This window comes from Podarcis vaucheri (assembly GCF_965113315.1).
Source record: "Podarcis vaucheri genome assembly, chromosome: 8".
Lineage (NCBI taxonomy): Eukaryota > Metazoa > Chordata > Lepidosauria > Squamata > Lacertidae > Podarcis > Podarcis vaucheri.
In genome coordinates this window covers 7,181,140-7,199,687 of record NC_138766.1, presented here as the reverse complement: position 1 = coordinate 7,199,687, position 18,548 = coordinate 7,181,140, and the positions used below count along the sequence as shown (strand labels likewise).

The 18,548-nt window shown below is 42.3% G+C and overlaps 1 long non-coding RNA gene across 1 annotated transcript; it reads right to left on the bottom strand.

Moving 5' to 3' along the window:
* Positions 1 to 51: 51 nt before the first annotated feature.
* Positions 52 to 8,073, bottom strand: LOC309538841. Its single transcript, XR_014222374.1, has 4 exons — positions 8,020 to 8,073; positions 6,231 to 6,370; positions 5,648 to 5,745; positions 52 to 467 (listed from the first exon to the last, which is right to left on the bottom strand). It is a non-coding gene; the product is annotated as an uncharacterized lncRNA (long non-coding RNA).
* Between the last annotated feature and the right edge of the window lie 10,475 nt (positions 8,074 to 18,548).

Below are 18,548 nucleotides of genomic sequence, written 5' to 3'. Positions count from 1 at the left end.
CCGTTGCCGGTTCTTTCTCTCTTACTTTTTCCTGAGCATTCATCTCAATTAATAACTATATGATAGAGTGGAATTTAGTGGATTCATAGAGATTGCACCATCCTAAGGAAAAATCATATACATATTTTGCAGGAATTCATAATACCCAGCATAGAATTGACTTTTTTCTAATATCAGCATCATTACATCCCTTTACTAGCCGATGTGATATTGATATTCCTATTATAGCTGATCACTCAGCAGTAATACTGGAATATAATTTATCTAAAACGCAGGAAGGTATGAGGAGATGGTATTTTAATATATCATTATTAAATGAAAGAAATTTCATTCAATATATAACCCAAGAAACACAAATATATTTTAAAAATAACTACAAATCTTCAACGTCAAGACTGATGGAATGGGAAGGATATAAAGCTTACATCAGAGGGAAGAAAATATCCTTCTCTGCCAACAAAGCCAAGCTGCAAAGATTTAAAAAATTCTTTAAAAACACTATGCGGCGATATGTCAAATAACCCATCTAATGCTACATATGAAAGAATACAACAACTAACATCAGAACTGAATAATATAGTAGCTCAAAAAATTGAGTTCAGCCTACTAAGTCTAAGACAAATAGATTGGGAACAGGGTAAAAGACGGACAAAAATTCTACCTAATCATCTAAAACAAAAGAAAGCGAACCAAATAATACCCTTAATAAGAAATGAAAATAACATCGCAGCGACCTCATCAATAGATATCAATAATGAATTTTTTTAATTCTACAAAAAATTATATGAAGGGCCGGAAAATATATCAGAGGATGAGGTGGAAAACTTCTTTCAAGATATTAAAATACCAACTATTGAAGAATATCAAAAAGATATGCTATCAGCACCCCTAAATATATCAGATATTGAGAATGTAATAGAAACAATGGGAAATGGGAAATCACCTGGACCAGACGGTCTTCTTATAAAGGTAAAGGTATCCCTGCCCATACGGGCCAGTCGTGTCCGACTCTAGGGTTGTGCGCCGGGGGCCAGCGCTGTCCGGAGACACTTCCGGGTCATGTGGCCAGCGTGACGAAGCTGCTCTGGCGAGCCAGCACCAGCGCAGCACACGGAAACGCCGTTTACCTTCCCACTATAAAGCGGTACCTATTTATCTACTTGCACTTAGGGGTGCTTTCGAACTGCTAGGTGGACAGGAGCTGGGACCAAAAGACGGGAGCTCACCCCGCCGCGGGGATTCGAACCGCCGACCATACGATCGGCAAGTCCTAGGCGCTGAGGTTTTACCCACAGCGCCACCCGCGTCCCGGTCTTCTTATAGAATGGTATAAAATATTCAAAAATCTACTAGTCCCCAGACTTCTAGAAGTCTATGAGGAAATAGCTCAGAAAGGTATATCTGCTACAACATTCAATGTAGCTTTAATAATTATTATACCAAAACCTAACAAAGACCCTACTAAATGTGCAAATTATAGACCAATATCATTAATGAATGTTGATGAAAAGATTATGAATGCAATATTGGCGGCAAAATTACAAAAGGTTATTCAAGACTTGATATCTAATAATCAAACAGGTTTTATAAAAACAAGACAAGCTACAGACAATATCAGATTAACAATAGATTTGATAAATTTAAATAAAGATGAAGAGGAGTTTATGATATTGTCATCAGATGCAGAAAAGGCTTTTGACAGAATATATAAAGAATTCATAGGGTTTGTGTTACGTAAATTTGGTTTCCCTATAGAATACTGTAATTGGATTAAAATGAATTATAAAAACCCAACGTCCCAGATTGTTACAAACGGAAGAATTTCAAATTTGATTAGTTTAAATTGAGGAACGAGACAAGGATGTCCTCTTTCTCCGTTATTATTTAATCTGTGCCTGGAACCATTAACAAGAACAATAATTCAGGATGAGCATATCAAGGGTGTAAAACACAACAAAGATAATTACAAAATTGTATTATTTGTGGATGATATCCTTTTATTTATTACAAAACCAGAAGATACAATTCCAAAAATTATGGAGAAAATAAAAACCTTTGGCAGAATATCAGGATAGTCTATAAATTGGACAAAATCAGAGATTTTACCAATTGGGCCAAGGGCTACATTGTATAGAAACCATCAATATTGGATGTGCAAAGACTTTATTAAATACTTGGGTATAATGATTTCATTAGATATAGACCAAATTGTAAAATTAAATTTGAATCAAATTACAAATGAGATTACTTTTGATATTGAAAGCTGGGGACCTCTAAACCTTTCCCTCTGGGGAAAGGTTAATGTACTCAAAACGAATGTTGTTCCAAAGCTTTTATACATTCTTAGAGGATTACCAATACATATTCCCAAATTTTACTTCCAAAAAATAAATCAACTATTTAGATTGTGCCTGTGGGGTACAAAGCCACCAAAAATATCACTACATAAAATGCAACTTCCAACTAAGGAAGGTGGTTTTGGTCTCCCAAATCTGGAACTATATCACCAGGCCCACCTGCTGAGTAAGACTAACGAGTGGAGAGCTAGCGGGAATCCCAACTGGGCTACTCTCAAATATAGTTTCTTTGAACCTCTTGAAGGGTGGACTAAACTCGGCTCTAATTTTATGAAGTATCCTATTATTCTGGAGACTATTAAAGCACCTATAAAAATTTGGATGAATATAAATAAAAATAATAAGGATGACCCCTATCAGCATGAGAAATTAACAATATGGGCCAACCCAAATTAAAAATTGGAAATCAAGTAATAATTTGGCAAAATTGGATGAAGAAAGGTATTTTGACATTGAATCAATTAATTGATGAAAATTACAAATTCGTGGAATATAAGACTTTGCAAGTAAAGTATGGATTAACCAGTGAAACACAATGGCAATACATCCTATTGAAACATATGTTGGAAAGGCAGTTTGGTCCTGATGCTATAGTGCTGCTACAAGATTTAATTTCTGCAACAAAAACAAAAAACTCTACACTCGCACTATATAAAACCCTACTCAACTGGAAGAAATATGATTTAGAATATGATAGACAAGAATTGAGAGAAGAGTTAGGGGTACAGATAAGAGAAGATATATGGGAGTCAAGTATAAAATAAACAGAAATAGAATCTATGGATCTAAGACTAAGACTTAGACTTATTCAGCAGAAAATAATATTCAGACTCCAGCAAAACTTTACCAGAAGAAAATAAATGCAGACAACTGCTGGAGGTGTGGAAGTAAAAATGCGAACTTAGTACATATGATGATTAACTGCCCGATGATAGGATCATTTTGGTGCGAGGTGAAGATATATATAGCAAGAGTAACAAAAAAGTTGATGTTGAGTTTAGAAAAAGCAGAGATACTGAACAGATCGATATCAGATCACAATCCAGTATCAGTATACATGAAATTTCAAAATCATACTAAGGGAAGGTGGAGAATGAACAAGGAGGTATGGAGAGATGATCAAAGGGTTAAAAGGGGTAAGGAAATATTGAAAGAATTCTGTGAAATAAATGAAAATCAGGATATGGATAAAAAAATGATTTGGGAAGCGAGTAAAGCCTATATGAGAGGGTATGTAATACAACAAAGGAGAAATAAAGATAATAATACTATGGAAATAAATAAACAAATAAGAGAGAAAGAAAAAAATTTAGTGGAAAACCCCAAAAATGAAGCTTACGAACAATTACAAACATTTGGAATAAATTGGTTACAATATTATCAATTAAAAGCAACATATGAAAAAGACATAAAAAGGAGGGATTAGAAAACAAAACCTCAAAATTAGAAAAGGAAATATTGCAAAGCGATCAAAAATACTTGCAAAAATGTATAGATTATTAATGAAAACCAGCTTAGAACAAGAGACGAAAGGGGAAAACATGTTAAAATGGGAGCACGATTTGGGATATGAGATAGATCTGGAAAGATGGAAAACTTTTTGGGAGGAAAACATAAATTTTACTGTGTGTGATTTATTAAGGGAGAATTTCAGAAAAATTCACCACAGATGGTACCTAACCCCTGACAGATTGTCAAAAATAAATAAAAGGAACGACGACAAATGTTGGAAATGTAACAGAACAAAAGGTACGTTATATCACATGTGGTAGACTTGCCCAAAGATTAAAACCTTTTGAGTCATGATCCATGACGAAATAAAAAAATTGATAAGGACATCACACACAAAAAAGGCAGAGGCATATCTATTAGGAATTCTAGATAAAGATATCCCAAAAGATAAACTAACTTATTTCTATACGCGACAACAGCGGCAATAATTTTGATTGCTAGCTATTGGAAAGAAGACAGCATCCCATCAAAAAGAGAATGGTTGGGGAAACTTTGTGAGTACCTGGAATTAGCAAAACTGACGGATATAATAAGGAGAAAATACAAAACTATGGTTATGAAGCAATGGGAGTTCTTAAATGATTATTTACAAAACCAGGGATCAACTATAAAAATCTGGTTGCGTTTAGAATAATCTTGTGCATAATATAAAAAAAATACAAAGTGAGACATTAAGGAAATCCAAAGGGAAAATATGAAGAACAGAGGTTCTGACAAATGGATTATTAAAAACGCGTAAGGTAAACGGTGGAAGACTTTAAAAAAAAACCACACAATTTATTTAAGGTAGATAAGGACAAGATGAAATTCTACAATTGAATATAAATATAGATGGGAAACGGCTATGTATTGTGAGTACTTATCTACTTTTAAAAATTTTCACTTATGATCTTTTTCTTTTACTTCTTTATTCTTTCTTTGTTCTTTTCTTCTTTTTTCTGATATCTTATCTTTCATTTCACTGCTTTATTGTGAATAGCATTTTATAGAGGTATAAATAACTGTAAATATGAAAAGAGACAAAATATTCTCTAATTCTTTTTCCTTGGTTAGATGTATTTTCTTTTTCTTTTGTATTTTCTTTTGTTGTGAATATGTATGTTTTCTAATTTGTACTTAATAAAAAATATTTTATTTTTTTAAAAAAAAATGTTATTTAGGGGAATTGAATTTAATTCTAAATTATATACTGGAAATGTGGGAGATTACAAGAGGTAAAAAAAAATGGATGTACCGTGCCATATTAGAAGCAAAAAAACTTGTTCTGATGAATTGGAAGAGCCGCAAAAAGATTCCATTGAGCACATGGATTGATAATATGGACAAACTAGCTACATACGAATGAATTGCCTGTCAAAGCAAATTAAGAATGAATAAATATGAAGAAATCTGGAAGGAATATTTAAGCGATAAGGCAGACGGTGGTGGGAAGTAGGGGGATGAGAGGTGGGGAAATATTGTTAAAAAGGTGTAGTCATAGGTATATCAGTACTCAAATTTGAAACATTAAATTGTGTTATAAGTGTTCTTGCGGTTTTTGTTGTATGTGTTTTTTGAGGTTGTTGTTTATATTGAAAAAAATGATTAAATAAAAACAAAAACCAAAGCAGCACAAAAGAGTCCAAGATGCTGGTATAATAAGTAGCAAATTCAAGACATAAGTACCAGTGGCTATATGGAGAAAATGAGGACTGAGAAATAATAAAAATGTATCAGCAGAAGCTTGAGGCCTGAAGAAGTACAGAAAATTCTTTTTTGCTGCAGGCCCTACTTGTTACCTTTAATGCCACTGAGGTGTCACTCCAAGATGGGTTTGAATCGTTCCACTTCATCCATTTCTGCTCGTTGTGTCAGTGCCACCAGAACGTGCTCATGCCTATGTAAGACTAAGGAAAACAAATCACTAACAGACAGTGCAGTGCTAGCCATGTCTACTTGCTAGTCCCAATGAGTTCAATGAGATGCACTCCCAGGTGATTTAAAGATGGCAGTCTGACTTTCATACGCTCACAACAGGAAACTATGTAAGAGTTTGATAAATTGTGCATCTATTGTATTAAAATTTCTAAAAACTGTGAAGAACCAATGTTACCTTGGATCCAGGGGACCAAAAACCCTCCTAAGCAATATGGAGTAAGATGTGGGGCTTCAAAGTGGGGGTGACCCCAAACCTTACACAAGCTTTGTTCAGCTTCTGCTTCTTAGGCTTCAGGCCGTTGTGCAGATTAGATGCACAGTAAAACTTGCAATTCAGATGTAGCCTTCCAGTTTTTAATGTATTTTGAAAAGGATCCCAAGTGCTAGACTGCCCACCTATGAAATACAACTAAACCAAAAGATAAATCACCCATAGTCACTCACATATCCACAGGCTGAGGCAGAATGCAGAGGGCAGACAGTAGCGTGATAGCATCAATCATCATGGATGGGACTTTGGGGTCAACGGCTCTTGCCAAAAGCAGGATCCCCTCCTCCGTTTCAAGCATCATCTTAATTCCAAACTAAAAAAGGGGGGGGACACACCCATTGAGTGTATGCACATACAGAAAGGTTGCCAATGCCACAGGAGGAGAGTAAGGCAACTGTCTAACCTGGGAAATAGGTGTAAGGGGGGGAGGGCCAAGACACCCCCCCCCAGCTGACATGTGCAAAAGTGATGTAAGAAGATCCCATAAGTGTGCAAATTTAAGAAGGGGAGCATCTCAACTGAGAGTAATCACACTAGAGGTTTCTCACTCTTAATCTAGAAGTTCATTTACAATTCATAAACAACAACAACAACAAACCTATATACATTTTAGATTAGATTCCTCACACTATTTCCCTCTTATCTTCAATTCTGTTGCTTGTTTAATTTACACTGCCTCTTCATTCTGATCAAGTTTCTCCTTTTTTCTTCTCCCCTTTGCTTCGTCTTGCTACCTTCCTTCCAATACAATACGGTTCCTATTTGCAAATAGCTCTACTCCCTTGCTTCTCTTACTTTCTTATTGCTTTCTTCTCCCCTCTTAACCTCCATGCTGCTGCTGTGTGTTGGCTGGAAGGAAGGCGTGGCTGCGCTCTGCTCCAGGTTTCTGCCATCAGCCTGAGACCCTGCAATATCATCTGCCTTTCCATCAGGTAGAAGGGGAAGGCTTCCAGAGGCGAAGCACCATGTGCAAGACTACTTGGCATGGCACTTGGTGTCTCACGGAGCCTCTCTGTTTCTCTGCCCAGCACCAGATTTCTCGGTGGTGACCCAGGTCTTGGAGCCTGAGCTTCCACAGCAGTAGTCGCCTGCCATGAACCAGCTTGGGCAGCAACAGCAGCAGCAGATGTATTTAATGTTTATGATAATATTTTATTTCTTTGAAAATGATGCAGTTTCAAATGTGTCTTTTATATTTGATCTCCTTTAGTAGTGTTTTATTTTGAAATGTTTAAGTTTTTTGTTTGTGTGTTTGTTAACTTTGTTCTGTTAATCGTGCAGTCTATATTTGAAATCTTTAAGATAATATTTTAGTTTCCTGCTAGCATTGTTGCTTTGAAAGTACACTTTATATTTGATTTTCTTCTACAAATGTTCTATTTTGGATTGTTTTATTTGTTTTAAAAAGGATAAAATGGTATAGTAATTGTGGAGTTTGTACAGAGCCCCCAGTTGTCTCACGGACTATTGTCCCATACACCACTAATCCGCTGCCACCAACCAGGTCCTCCCCGATAAACCACTTAGTCTTAGTCAGGTTCTTAAGTTAACAAAGAAGAGTGTAGTTTATTGCAGACACAAACAAACTTTAACTGCATTCCAAACGTTGTTACTCTTTACCTTCTTAGTCTTATTTTATGCTGTCTCTATCTCTTCTACCTCCCCTCACACAAGAACCAACTGCACTGTCTCTCTATTTCCAACTCTCTGCCAACTGCTTTCCCAACTGCCTTTCCCAACCAACCAACACACTAAAACGAACCAACTACCCACTAAAACCAACCAACTACCCACACCCAAACCTCAGGATAAACCCTTTTATAAACAGGTAGGCTCCACCTCCGGCTTTCCTATTGGTCTACATATTAACCCTTTCTCTCCCCCTGTACAGACATTTTCAAACAAACAGGAAAACACCACAGTAACAAAAATATTATTATTATTATTAGTAATAATACCAACTTGATTCTAATCTGAAGAGCTCTCTCTCTCTCTTTCATCTCTCTTCCCCTTTTCCCAGCTACAGTGGTGCCTCGCAAGGCGAAAAGAATCCGTTCTGTGATTCTCTTCGTCTAGCGGTTTTTTCGTCTTGCGAAGCAAGCCCATTGAAGGATTAGCGGATTAGCGCTATTAGCAGCTTTTAGCGGCTTATCTGCTGATCGGATCAGCTGATAAGCGGCTTAGCGGCTTAGAAAAAGGGGGGGAGGGAAAAAAAACAGCAGGAACTCGCAAGACATTGTCGTCTTGCGAAGCAAGCCCATAGGAAATTCGTTTTGCGAAGCACCTCCAAAACGGAAAACTCTTTCATCTAGCGAGTTTTCCGTTTTGCGAGGCATTCGTCTTGCGGGGCACCACTGTAGTTGTTGGGCTGGCTCAAGTCTCAATTAAAACATTTATCCCATGACTTCCCATAGCCACCTCCATTCCTATTCTATTTTCTTCCCTTTTGTGTCTGTTTTCAACTGCAAACTGAAGAATGGTCTGGCTTCTTGAGCAATTGTTATACAGAGCTGAGTTACACTGTGTTCTTAAGCACCACTAATTTTTTACTTTAGTTTCTGAAGTTTGCCTACTGATTCTAAAAAAGTAAGAAGTGGCAGTTGACGCCTCCTCCTCCGGGGTCTCCTCCAGGCACGGCCGTCGCGGGGGCCTCGTCGGCGGGGACCTTGCTCTTCTTCCTCTCGCGGCCGGTCCCGCGCGAGGGTCCCCCGCCGCCGCCGCCGCCGCTGCCGCCCTCCATGGCGGGGCGCGAAGTCCGCCCCTCGCCGCCGCCGCCGCGACCAGGACGGGGGCAGCTGGGCTCTCTCTCCTCCCCCGGCGCGCTCAGTCAGTCAGACAGTCAGTCAGCGAGCGGCAGAGCGAGGCGGGCGGGCGAGCGGCTCCTGACAGCCACGGCGCTCGACGCCCACCCGACGGGACCTCTCAACGGCCGGGCAGCCGCGCCTGCCGAGCTCCGCCTCAGCCGGGCTCCGCCCTCCGGCACAGTGGCTGCTCCGCGCGCCGGCCCGCCTCCCAGGAAACAGCGCCACGCCCACCGCGCCGGCGGCGACGTCGCACGTGAGACGCAGCCACGCCCCCTCGGCTCCCTCGCCCGCAGCAGCGGGAGAAACCAGGAGACCGCAGAGATAGGAAAATAGGGTAGAAGGGGGCATGTGAGCTCGGAGAAACAACTTCCAAGATCATTTCGGCGCTAGCTTTCTCTCTCTCCTCGCCTGCCAGCCGTTCTCTGCGACTTGAAGAAAGACGCAGACAAATAGCTCTCTCAAGGCAGTATCAGGCACGTGGCCCCTTTGAATTCCTTTCCTGGGGGGTTTACCTGTCTCAGAACATAGAGCCAGGCACTTCCCTCCCCTTTGCAGGCACATCGGAATGTCTATCTTCCAAGACAGAACGAGGTCAAGGAACAAAGATTACTCTTAGAGTGTATGCAGACTCTCTGGAATGTGTTAAATTCCAAATAAAGTGCTCTTGCTGGTGCCAGGGTGTCAGGATGATCTGACTTTAAGGATTCTGTGCATCAGTTTGCCAAAGGTTGGTCGCCACCTCCACCACGTAAATCTGCTTAACCCTAATATTTTGAAACAATCTGAAAGATGCTGTTGGTGAATTACAGATTAACCAACCCCAACCCCCAACAAATCATGCTGGAGAATTTGGATGAGGTGGATATTTCCCTGCACCCAGCCCAACCCAGAGACACTGCCCTTGTTGGCAGGGCAGTTCCACCAGCAAGAGCTTCCCCACTGTATCTGCCCAAACAAGGGGCACAAGCTACCACTGGCAGCATTGTTAGCAGCAGCCAATATTGTTGTTGTTTAGTCGTGTCCGACTCTTCGTGACCCCATGGACCAGAGCACGCCAGGCACTTCTGTCCTCCACTGCCTCCCGCAGTTTGATCAAACTCATGCTGGTAGCTTCAAGAACACCATCCACCCATCTCATTCTCTGTCGTCCCCTTCTCCTTGTGCCCTCCATCTTTCCCAACATCAGGGTCTTTTCCAGTGAGTCTTCTCTTCTCATGAGGTGGCCAAAGTATTGGAGCCTCAGTTTCACGATCTGTCCTTCCAGTGAGCGCTCAGGGCTGATTTCCTTCAGAATGGAGAGGTTTGATCTTCTTGCAGTCCATGGGACTCTCAAGAGTCTCCTCCAGCACCATAATTCAAAAGCATCAATTCTTCGGCGATCAGCCTTCTTTATGGTCCAGCTCTCACTTCCATACATCACTACTGGGAAAACCATGGCTTTTACTACACGGACCTTTGTTGGCAAGGTGATGTCTCTGCTTTTTAAGATGTTGTCTAGGTTTGCCATCGCCTTTCTCCCAAGGAGCAGGCGTCTTTTAATTTCGTGACTGCTGTCACCATCTGCACTGATCATGGAGCCCAAGAAAGTAAAATCTCTCACTGCCTCCATTTCTTCCCCATCTATTTGCCAGGAGGTGATGGGCCCAGTGGCCATGATCTTCGTTTTTTTTTTTTTTATGTTGAGCTTCAGACCATATTTTGCGCTCTCCTCTTTCACCCTCATTAAAAGGTTCTTTAATTCCTCTTCACTTTCTGCCATCAAGGTTGTGTCATCTGCATATCTGAGGTTGTTGATATTTCTTCCGGCAATCTTAATTCCGGCTTGGGATTCATCCAGCCCAGCCTTTCGCATGATGAATTCTGCATATAAGTTAAATAAGCAGGGAGACAATATATTAATATATTAATATTGGCAGCAGCCAATAGTAACCCCCAAAATGGAGTGTTTCAGGGTAGAGGTGGGCTAGAACCCAAATCAGCCGCGCTGCTGCCACGTGATAACAATGGGCCCAACCAGGGCCTGGACACCGATATAGTGAGCTGACATTTTCCTCTGCACACCACACCTGCCCTGGCCAGCACATGCAACAAGGTTCTACAGGTGGCAGCAGCTACTCCACGAAGCCTTGTCATTGCTTTTGAACTCCCCCCTAAGTTATTTAGATGCTAATAACTTGGGGAAACTAAATAAGCTACAAGTGACATTAGTGACGTTTGAACATGTAGGTCCTCAACTTACCACTATATGGAAGCTCCTCACTAATTGCTCCATCTACAAGTAATGATGTTTCATAAATCCTAAAATGAAAGGCAGATAATTTCAATCCAGGGTACAGTGAAGTCTTCACATGACACAAACCTGTGCCATTTTATATCCAAGGAAGGTGAAGCCCCAACCCATTATCAACAAAAGCTTCTAGAAGACTCACCAGCCACATTGCAAACTGTGTAGCCACCTCCTCCTAACACCAGGAGAGGTATGTTGAAACTCTTTACATATTCTACACATTCCCTAGGATTCAAAGTTATAAAATTCAGAAATGAATTATTAAACTTGCTTACATAAAAGGTTTTGGAAGATTTACAAATAACTAACAACACAGGCTCTATGTTGCGCGATAAAAGTGGGAGGTTTATTTCAGACTGTGGTCAAAAGCCCAGAAAAATATATGCAGCACAAAGGGTCTGTGTGAACGCTCTAAAGCCCTAAATATTGAAAAGGTTGAGTAATGTGTGTTATGTATAAATACACACAATATAGTGTGTAAATACACACAATAACTTATTCTGAGCTAAATACTGATCTTCACTATTGGCTTCAAAAGTGAAGATTGAAAGCAAGTAAAGAGAGCCTAGGTAGGTATGTACTATTAACCCATCTGTAGCACCTCAAGGTAATTCTTAGTATAACTGTGGGAGGCATACACAATTAATAAAGAACATAAAGAACAAGCAAAACCTGTAAACTTTCTGCTTATCTTGTCTTTGTGGCAAAGCAGATAATTGTGCAGGTGTGCCTTATAGAACACACCTGCCTACAGAGGGGGGGCAACTGATCCAAACACGTTAACAAAAGTGGAACAACAATACCATCACTACTACAAAGCACCAAATCAACAAAGTTTGACCTAACACTACATTATTGCTCAGAAAATCAGAAGCGAATCCTCATGTGCCAGGATGAGAATCAATTCTCAGAATGGGGAGGGGGAGAGACAGGGTTTCAAACTGCTAAATACCAAGGACCAAAAAAGATGTGACACAGAGATAGATTAATGCAGGGGGTCGCCAAAGTTTTTGGAGCAGTGGGCACATTTTGAATTTGGGGAAGTGCCTGTAAACAAAATGACTGCCGTTGGGGCAAAGCACAATTGGAGCAAGTACACGCACTGCTGTTTCCCCCTTCCAGACCTCATGCTTATTGTGGGAAATAAGCTATGTCCTGCTTGTGGAGATCACATGGCAATTATTTCACACTATTAGGAAAAATAAACAAGGTGGCCACACCCCTCTCTCACATCCATACACACAAAAAGAACCGTCTCTCTCACTTCACAAATGCCTCTCCCTCTGCCCAAGTGCATCTTTCCCTCTCTCAAGGCACACATTAATCTGTACTTCTTGTTCACATACGTATTTCAGTCTCTCACAGACCATACGCACGACTCTCCCCCTTCCAGCTCTCTCTCATACAAACACAACACTACACATGCATTTCTCATCTCTCTGCTCAAGTGCATCTCTCCCAATTGTACGCAGAACCCCTTCAAGGGGTGAAACAAGTGGACGCCACCAGCTCCACATGGCTGGCAGGCAGCAAGCAAGCAAAGAGGATGGACCACCAGGTGAGCAGAGAGCAATCCCTGCCACTTCTCCCCCCTCCAAAAGCAACCCCTCAAAATCAACCAGAATGCAAGGAGGCCAACCCTTCCAGCTTCGCTTTATTTTTAACTGAAGAAACCGCAAGTGCTCTGATTTTTATCAGACCAGCAGCACTGTTTTTGCAATATAGTTCATTCACCATAGCAAGCAGCTATTTTAGCCTATATCAGGAAAGAAATATAGTACAACTGCATTCTTCCACTGTGGGGGCAATAGCAAGTTCATTGGAAAGCAGATTTTACTGAAGCAGAACAGGTGGGGGTTAAACTTTTTCTCGTACTGTTTTTCCATCACATAAGGTAAAAGGTAAAGGTACCCCTGCCCGAACGGGCCAGTCTTGACAGACTCTGGGGTTTGTGCGCCCATCTCACATCTATTGGCCGGGGGCCAGCGCTGTCCGCAGACACTTCCGGGTCACGTGGCCAGCGTGACAACGCTGCTCTGGCGAGCCAGAGCCGCACACGGAACGCCGTTTACCTTCCCGCTGGTAAGCGGTACCTATTTATCTACTTGCCCCCGGGGGTGCTTTCGAACTGCTAGGTGGGCAGGCGCTGGGACCGAGCAGCGGGAGCGCACCCCGCCGCGGGGATTCGAACCGCCGACCTTTCGATCGGCAAGCCCTAGGCGCTTGAGGCTTTAGCCCACAGCGCCACCCGCGTCCTTTTCCATCACATACACACCAATTAATTCCACTGTGTTTTTCTGCTGCAGGGCTAATAGTCGCTTTGTGGGAGGGGTCAACCTCTCCCTCACCCCTCCAGCACCACTAGTCCAAACAAATGTGAAGCTCCCACAGCTGCAATAAAGGGTTAAAAAGGTGGGAGATCCAATCACATCCGTTTCAGTTCCAATGTGCCCTTCTACTCAACTCATTAAAGGGAGGGGTAGGCAACCTAAGGCCCGGGGGCCGGATCCAGCCCAATCACCTTCTCAATCTGGCCCGCAGATGGTCTGGGAATCAGCATGTTTTTACATGAGTAGAATGTGTCCTTTTATTTAAAATGCATCTCTGGGTTATTTGTGGGGCATAGGAATTTGTTCTTTTCCCCCCAAAATATAGTCCGGCCTCCCACAAGGTCTGAGGGACGGTGGACCTGGCCTTGTTAAATCAAAGACTGGAGTTCTGGGGAACTCAAAAGCTTTCCACAATTTTGCACCACTTTGCTTGGTTCTAATAAAGGTTTTGCCCAGCTGGGTTATGAAATGCTTTCTTATGGTCACTGAAGGCAAATGCTTCCCGCACCTCCTTTGACAGCTGGTCAGCCCTTGCTAGGTCAAAACGCAAAGCAGCTTGGATGTATTGCAACCTGTGGAAACTTTACCAAAATGCCAGCAGATAACTCTTGCAAGCAGACACTGCAAAATGTTAGATCTGCCCTATGATTAGAAAGCTCCTCCCTTGCCAGCAACCTAAATGAAAGAGAAGCATTTGTACAAATAACATCTGTCCACGAGGTGGTGCTGAACTGCCACAAGTGGCAAGGCTGGGCATGGATCATTTTCTCATATAAAAAGGAGGACAATGCCATTTTGGCTATTACTGCCAGCCCACACAGTACAGCCTGGGGCGTTGGTGGGTGGTTGTAAGGGCAGTTACTTTAGGAAACAATGAATCTGACAACTGGTTTCTAGTTGTTTGCCAGATATTGTCCAAAATTATTTGGAAACCTCTTCAAAGCCATAGTGTGCCTTTTAAAAAGTAATACAACGGCAGAAAAGAAGCTTTGGGAGATGCAGTTGGGATCAAAAGAGCAGGCAGAGAACATTGGAACTGGCAGGACCAGTGAGGTCGGAGGTGGCCAATGCAAATATTTAGCACAAAGCATCTTCCTTTGGTTCAGGAGTGCCTGTTGTCACAGTTGCTTCTCTGCTGGAAGAAAGGCTGTGTGGCCTCCGTTCTCTCCTTACCGTCCTCCTTTATGAAGAACAGCCAACATTGCAGTTCACACCGGTTTTATCACATTTCAGAGCTGCTGTCACAATCTCTAGTGTGGGTTCATATCGCAATAACTACTCAGCAGTAAACCTGATTGCATTCCCTGGGGATTGCTCCTTCGTAAGTGTAGCTTGACTTGATTAGCCTTTAATGTGCTTCACAGGACTGTTCACAAAGGACCCCCCCCCCAAATTCCAGACATATGCAAAACTATTGTCTTTTTTAAAAAAATGATATTTATTAAGAATTTTAAAGTTACAAAGAAAAAAGAAGGAAAAAACAAGAGAAAGAGAAAAAGAAAGAAAAATGTAGATAAAAGTAACAATTACAAATCAATAAAAACCAAAGTCAAAAGGAAAAAACAAAACGCACAATGGATCAAAATCAAAAAGCCAAAAATAAACAAAAAATTTAAAAACAAATCCAATATTCCCAAATCCTTAACTTTCATTAACTTATTTCATCGACCTCCTCACACCTCCCTTTTTTGTATTCTAGTTATTAATTATCTCAGAAAATCCTTTGCATCTTTCACAATATTCTGTCATTAAGTTACCTTGATCTATTTTAACCTTATCTTACCATAAAAAACCCTAAAACTTAAAAATTAAATCTTATTTATACCAAATTCTTTTAACCATAACATATTCTTACATAATTCTTTTTAACATTTCTGCTAAAGCCAAATAATTTCATTCCAACATTTTTCTAATAATTTTACAATACTTTTCTAAATAAATTTTTAAAACTTTCTTCCAATCTTCATCCATCGTCTCTTCTTCCTGGTCTCGGGTTTTGTCAGTCCTTTCCATCCCATCCATCTAGTCCATCAACCTGGTGACCTTATGTCCGAGGCTCTTAAGTCTCTTCCATGTCCCTTCCGCAGGTCTTCTTCATGTTTATACCCGCACTTTACTTTGTTTTCTGCTCCTTTCACTCGGGGAGACTCCAGCTTGACAATATTTTTGTCCCTTCTCAACAAGTCAGCCCCTTTTCCATAGTCAACATGTGGTATTTAAAGGCATGTTTCAAGGTCCCTCCAAAGTTAAGGGCCCCCACAACTCCAAACTCCCCCTGGCCCAAAGCCAGACTTGAAAGGTCAAAACATCCCTGCATAGGGGGGGGTCCATCCAGCCCCCCATCTCCAAGCCAAACATAACTCCATCTCTCCAAATCTGACTTTTTCCAGGTTCACTCGTCAAATCCACCAACTCATGTTCCTGCTGGGCCACAGCTCCCTCCATCTCTGCCACCCGAGGTCCATCAACAACCTCCTCCCTCATCTGATCTGTCAAAGCACATTCCTGGATTAATTCCTGAGTGGGTTCTATATAGGTACCCATTGCCTGTCCAAAATTTCCGATCGCAACAGTTATCAAATCCATCTTCTCATGTAACTGTTCCAATAAAGCACTTGTCTATCAAAAGGCAAGTACCAGAGCCTCTGAGCACATTCTTGTTCAAGGTCGAAGTCTGGTCCCACGATCTTTAATCTTTACAGCTGCAAAGCTCCCCAGTTCGACTTTAATAACAGTTTCACAAGCTCCCTCTAGGGGAAACAATTTCTATTTGTATCCATCTTTTTTATTGTTATTATTAAAAGCAGATCTAGCAACAAAGTTTTCCTTTTTCGGATATTTTGTCGATATTTTGTTCCTTTTAAATGTGAAAGGGAACAATGGAGTCAATATGTTTCTCTTCTTTTAACTATCTGTCAAAAACGTTTGTCCACAGTCAGTGAACTTCCCCAAACCTTTTGGCCTGACACCCCACTCCCAGGTTCAAGACGGTGGAAAATTGCCTTTCTTTACTCTCTCTTCTGCAGGTTTAAACAGTCTAAAAAAGGTTTCCCCCTCTTCTCTTGCTTCCAAGGGGGGGTTCAGTAATTTTAAATGATGAAAATTTAATCCTTTACACATGACTTTCTAAACTCTAGCTTGCCGTGTCTTTGCTTCAATCTATCTACAAAAGCGGAAGGCGGACTTCCTGTTTAGACCTTCCTGCTTTCGGTGCCTAATTAAGAAATTTCATAGTCCAATTTTCCGTTCTACTCACGGGCAGTTGTTTAAAATCCAATTGTCCACAGGAAAAAGTCAGCGCTCTCCGGCAACAGCAATGCGGCTTCACTCCGTGAAAGAAGCAGTCGATTCAAAGCACCGCGCCACTCACCCCCACGTCGCTCCGGATCCCCAAAACAGGGTTTCCCCGAGAGTAGGGGGGGCGCAAAGGTGCCAGCCGAATCCCACGTCCACAGGCTTCTCCCACCTGTGGTTTTTGATGGGTCTCTGCCTCGCCGTGGTGGTTCAGACCCTGTTTTCCACGGAGCGGATTCCTCTCGATCGGAGGAAATCCGCCATTGCCAGAGGCGCCAACCCAGAAGTCCGCAAAACTATTGTCTCTCCCCCCCCACCCCCCACCCCACCCCCGCTTATTCTCTTCTCTGTCTTCTTTCCAGGATGTGGAATAAGGTAGAGGAATATTAAGTGGACCAGCAGCCTGTTCTCAGTGCCTCCCCCCTCTAACAAGGGTACTTGCCAGAAGTCAAACCAAGGAGGCAGCAGCCAGAACAGGGTCCGCGGTCAACAGCTCTTAGGTCCCTGGCTGTGTAGGTGTCACTTCCCACTCACAGCACAGATTCGTGATTCAGAATTATCTACCAGGCCAAGGGTGGTATATAAATTTGATAAATAAATAAAATAAATAAATGGAATGTCTTGGCCATAGCAATATTTTGGGGTTGGGATTGGCTGAGCAGCACGTAGAACTGGTCAGCCACAGATTGACAGGAATGACTCCAGGAGCCCCTCTAAGTTTAAACAGAAGTACAATTGCGGGTGGGGGGGCAGGAAATATACGGTAGTTTAAAGATTTTTGGTGAATTTTGGGGGGAACATTTTTGTTTGTTTGTTTTCGCTTGTAACTTCCCCTTTGTAAAGGGATGTGGGTGGCGCTGTGGGTTAAACCACACAGCCTAGGGCTTGCTGATCAGAAGGTCTGTGGTTCAAATTCCCGCGACGGGGTGAGCTCCCGTTGCTCGGTCCCTGCTCCTGCCAACCTAGCAGTTCAAAAGCACATCCAAGTGCAAGTAGATAAATAGGTACCACTCTGGCGGGAAGGTAAACGCCGTTTCCGTGCGCTGCTCTGGTTCGCCAGAAGCGGCTTAGTCATGCTGGCCACATGACCCAGAAGCTGTACGCCTGCTCCCTTGGCCAGTAAAGTGAAATGAGCACCGCAAACCCAGAGTCGTTTGCGACTGGACCTAACGGTCAGGGGTCCCTTTACCTTTACCTCCCCTTTGTAAGGCAAATGCTCTGCTTTGCTCCAATGAGCCCAGCCGTGATTCCCTTCCTCTCACCTGCCTGCTCCAACTCTTCCCCATCCTGAAAGAAGCGCAGAGAAGCGCCGTTTTTCAGGACATCCCCCTGCTTTTTGGAGTGAGGCAGCTGCGTATGATGCTATGTTATAATATTATATATTAATTTATACCCCGCTCCCCACCCCCCAGACAAGGGCTCAATGAGGCATACAGATAAGAACCGCTAAAAACCTAGGGGTGTGTGTGGGGGGGTAAACAATCATTAGAACAACTAAACATCAACAATTAAAAACCCTATAATAGTCATGGAAGTTACTTTGGGAGCCTTTTTGGCTGGAGAGCGGGGTACTGATGCTCTAAAATAAATAATATAAACAATATATATATGAGAGCTATTAAAAGCCTGCGATAAGAAGAGCCCGGCCCTTGCCATTAACAGCAGCCCGCTCCCGAAAGGCAGCGCAGCGCTCAGCCCCGCCACCGCCTCCTTCCAGTCTCCGAAGCCCCGAGAAAACGCCCCGTGGGAAGCGGCGGCGGGGAGGCGGGCAGGGGC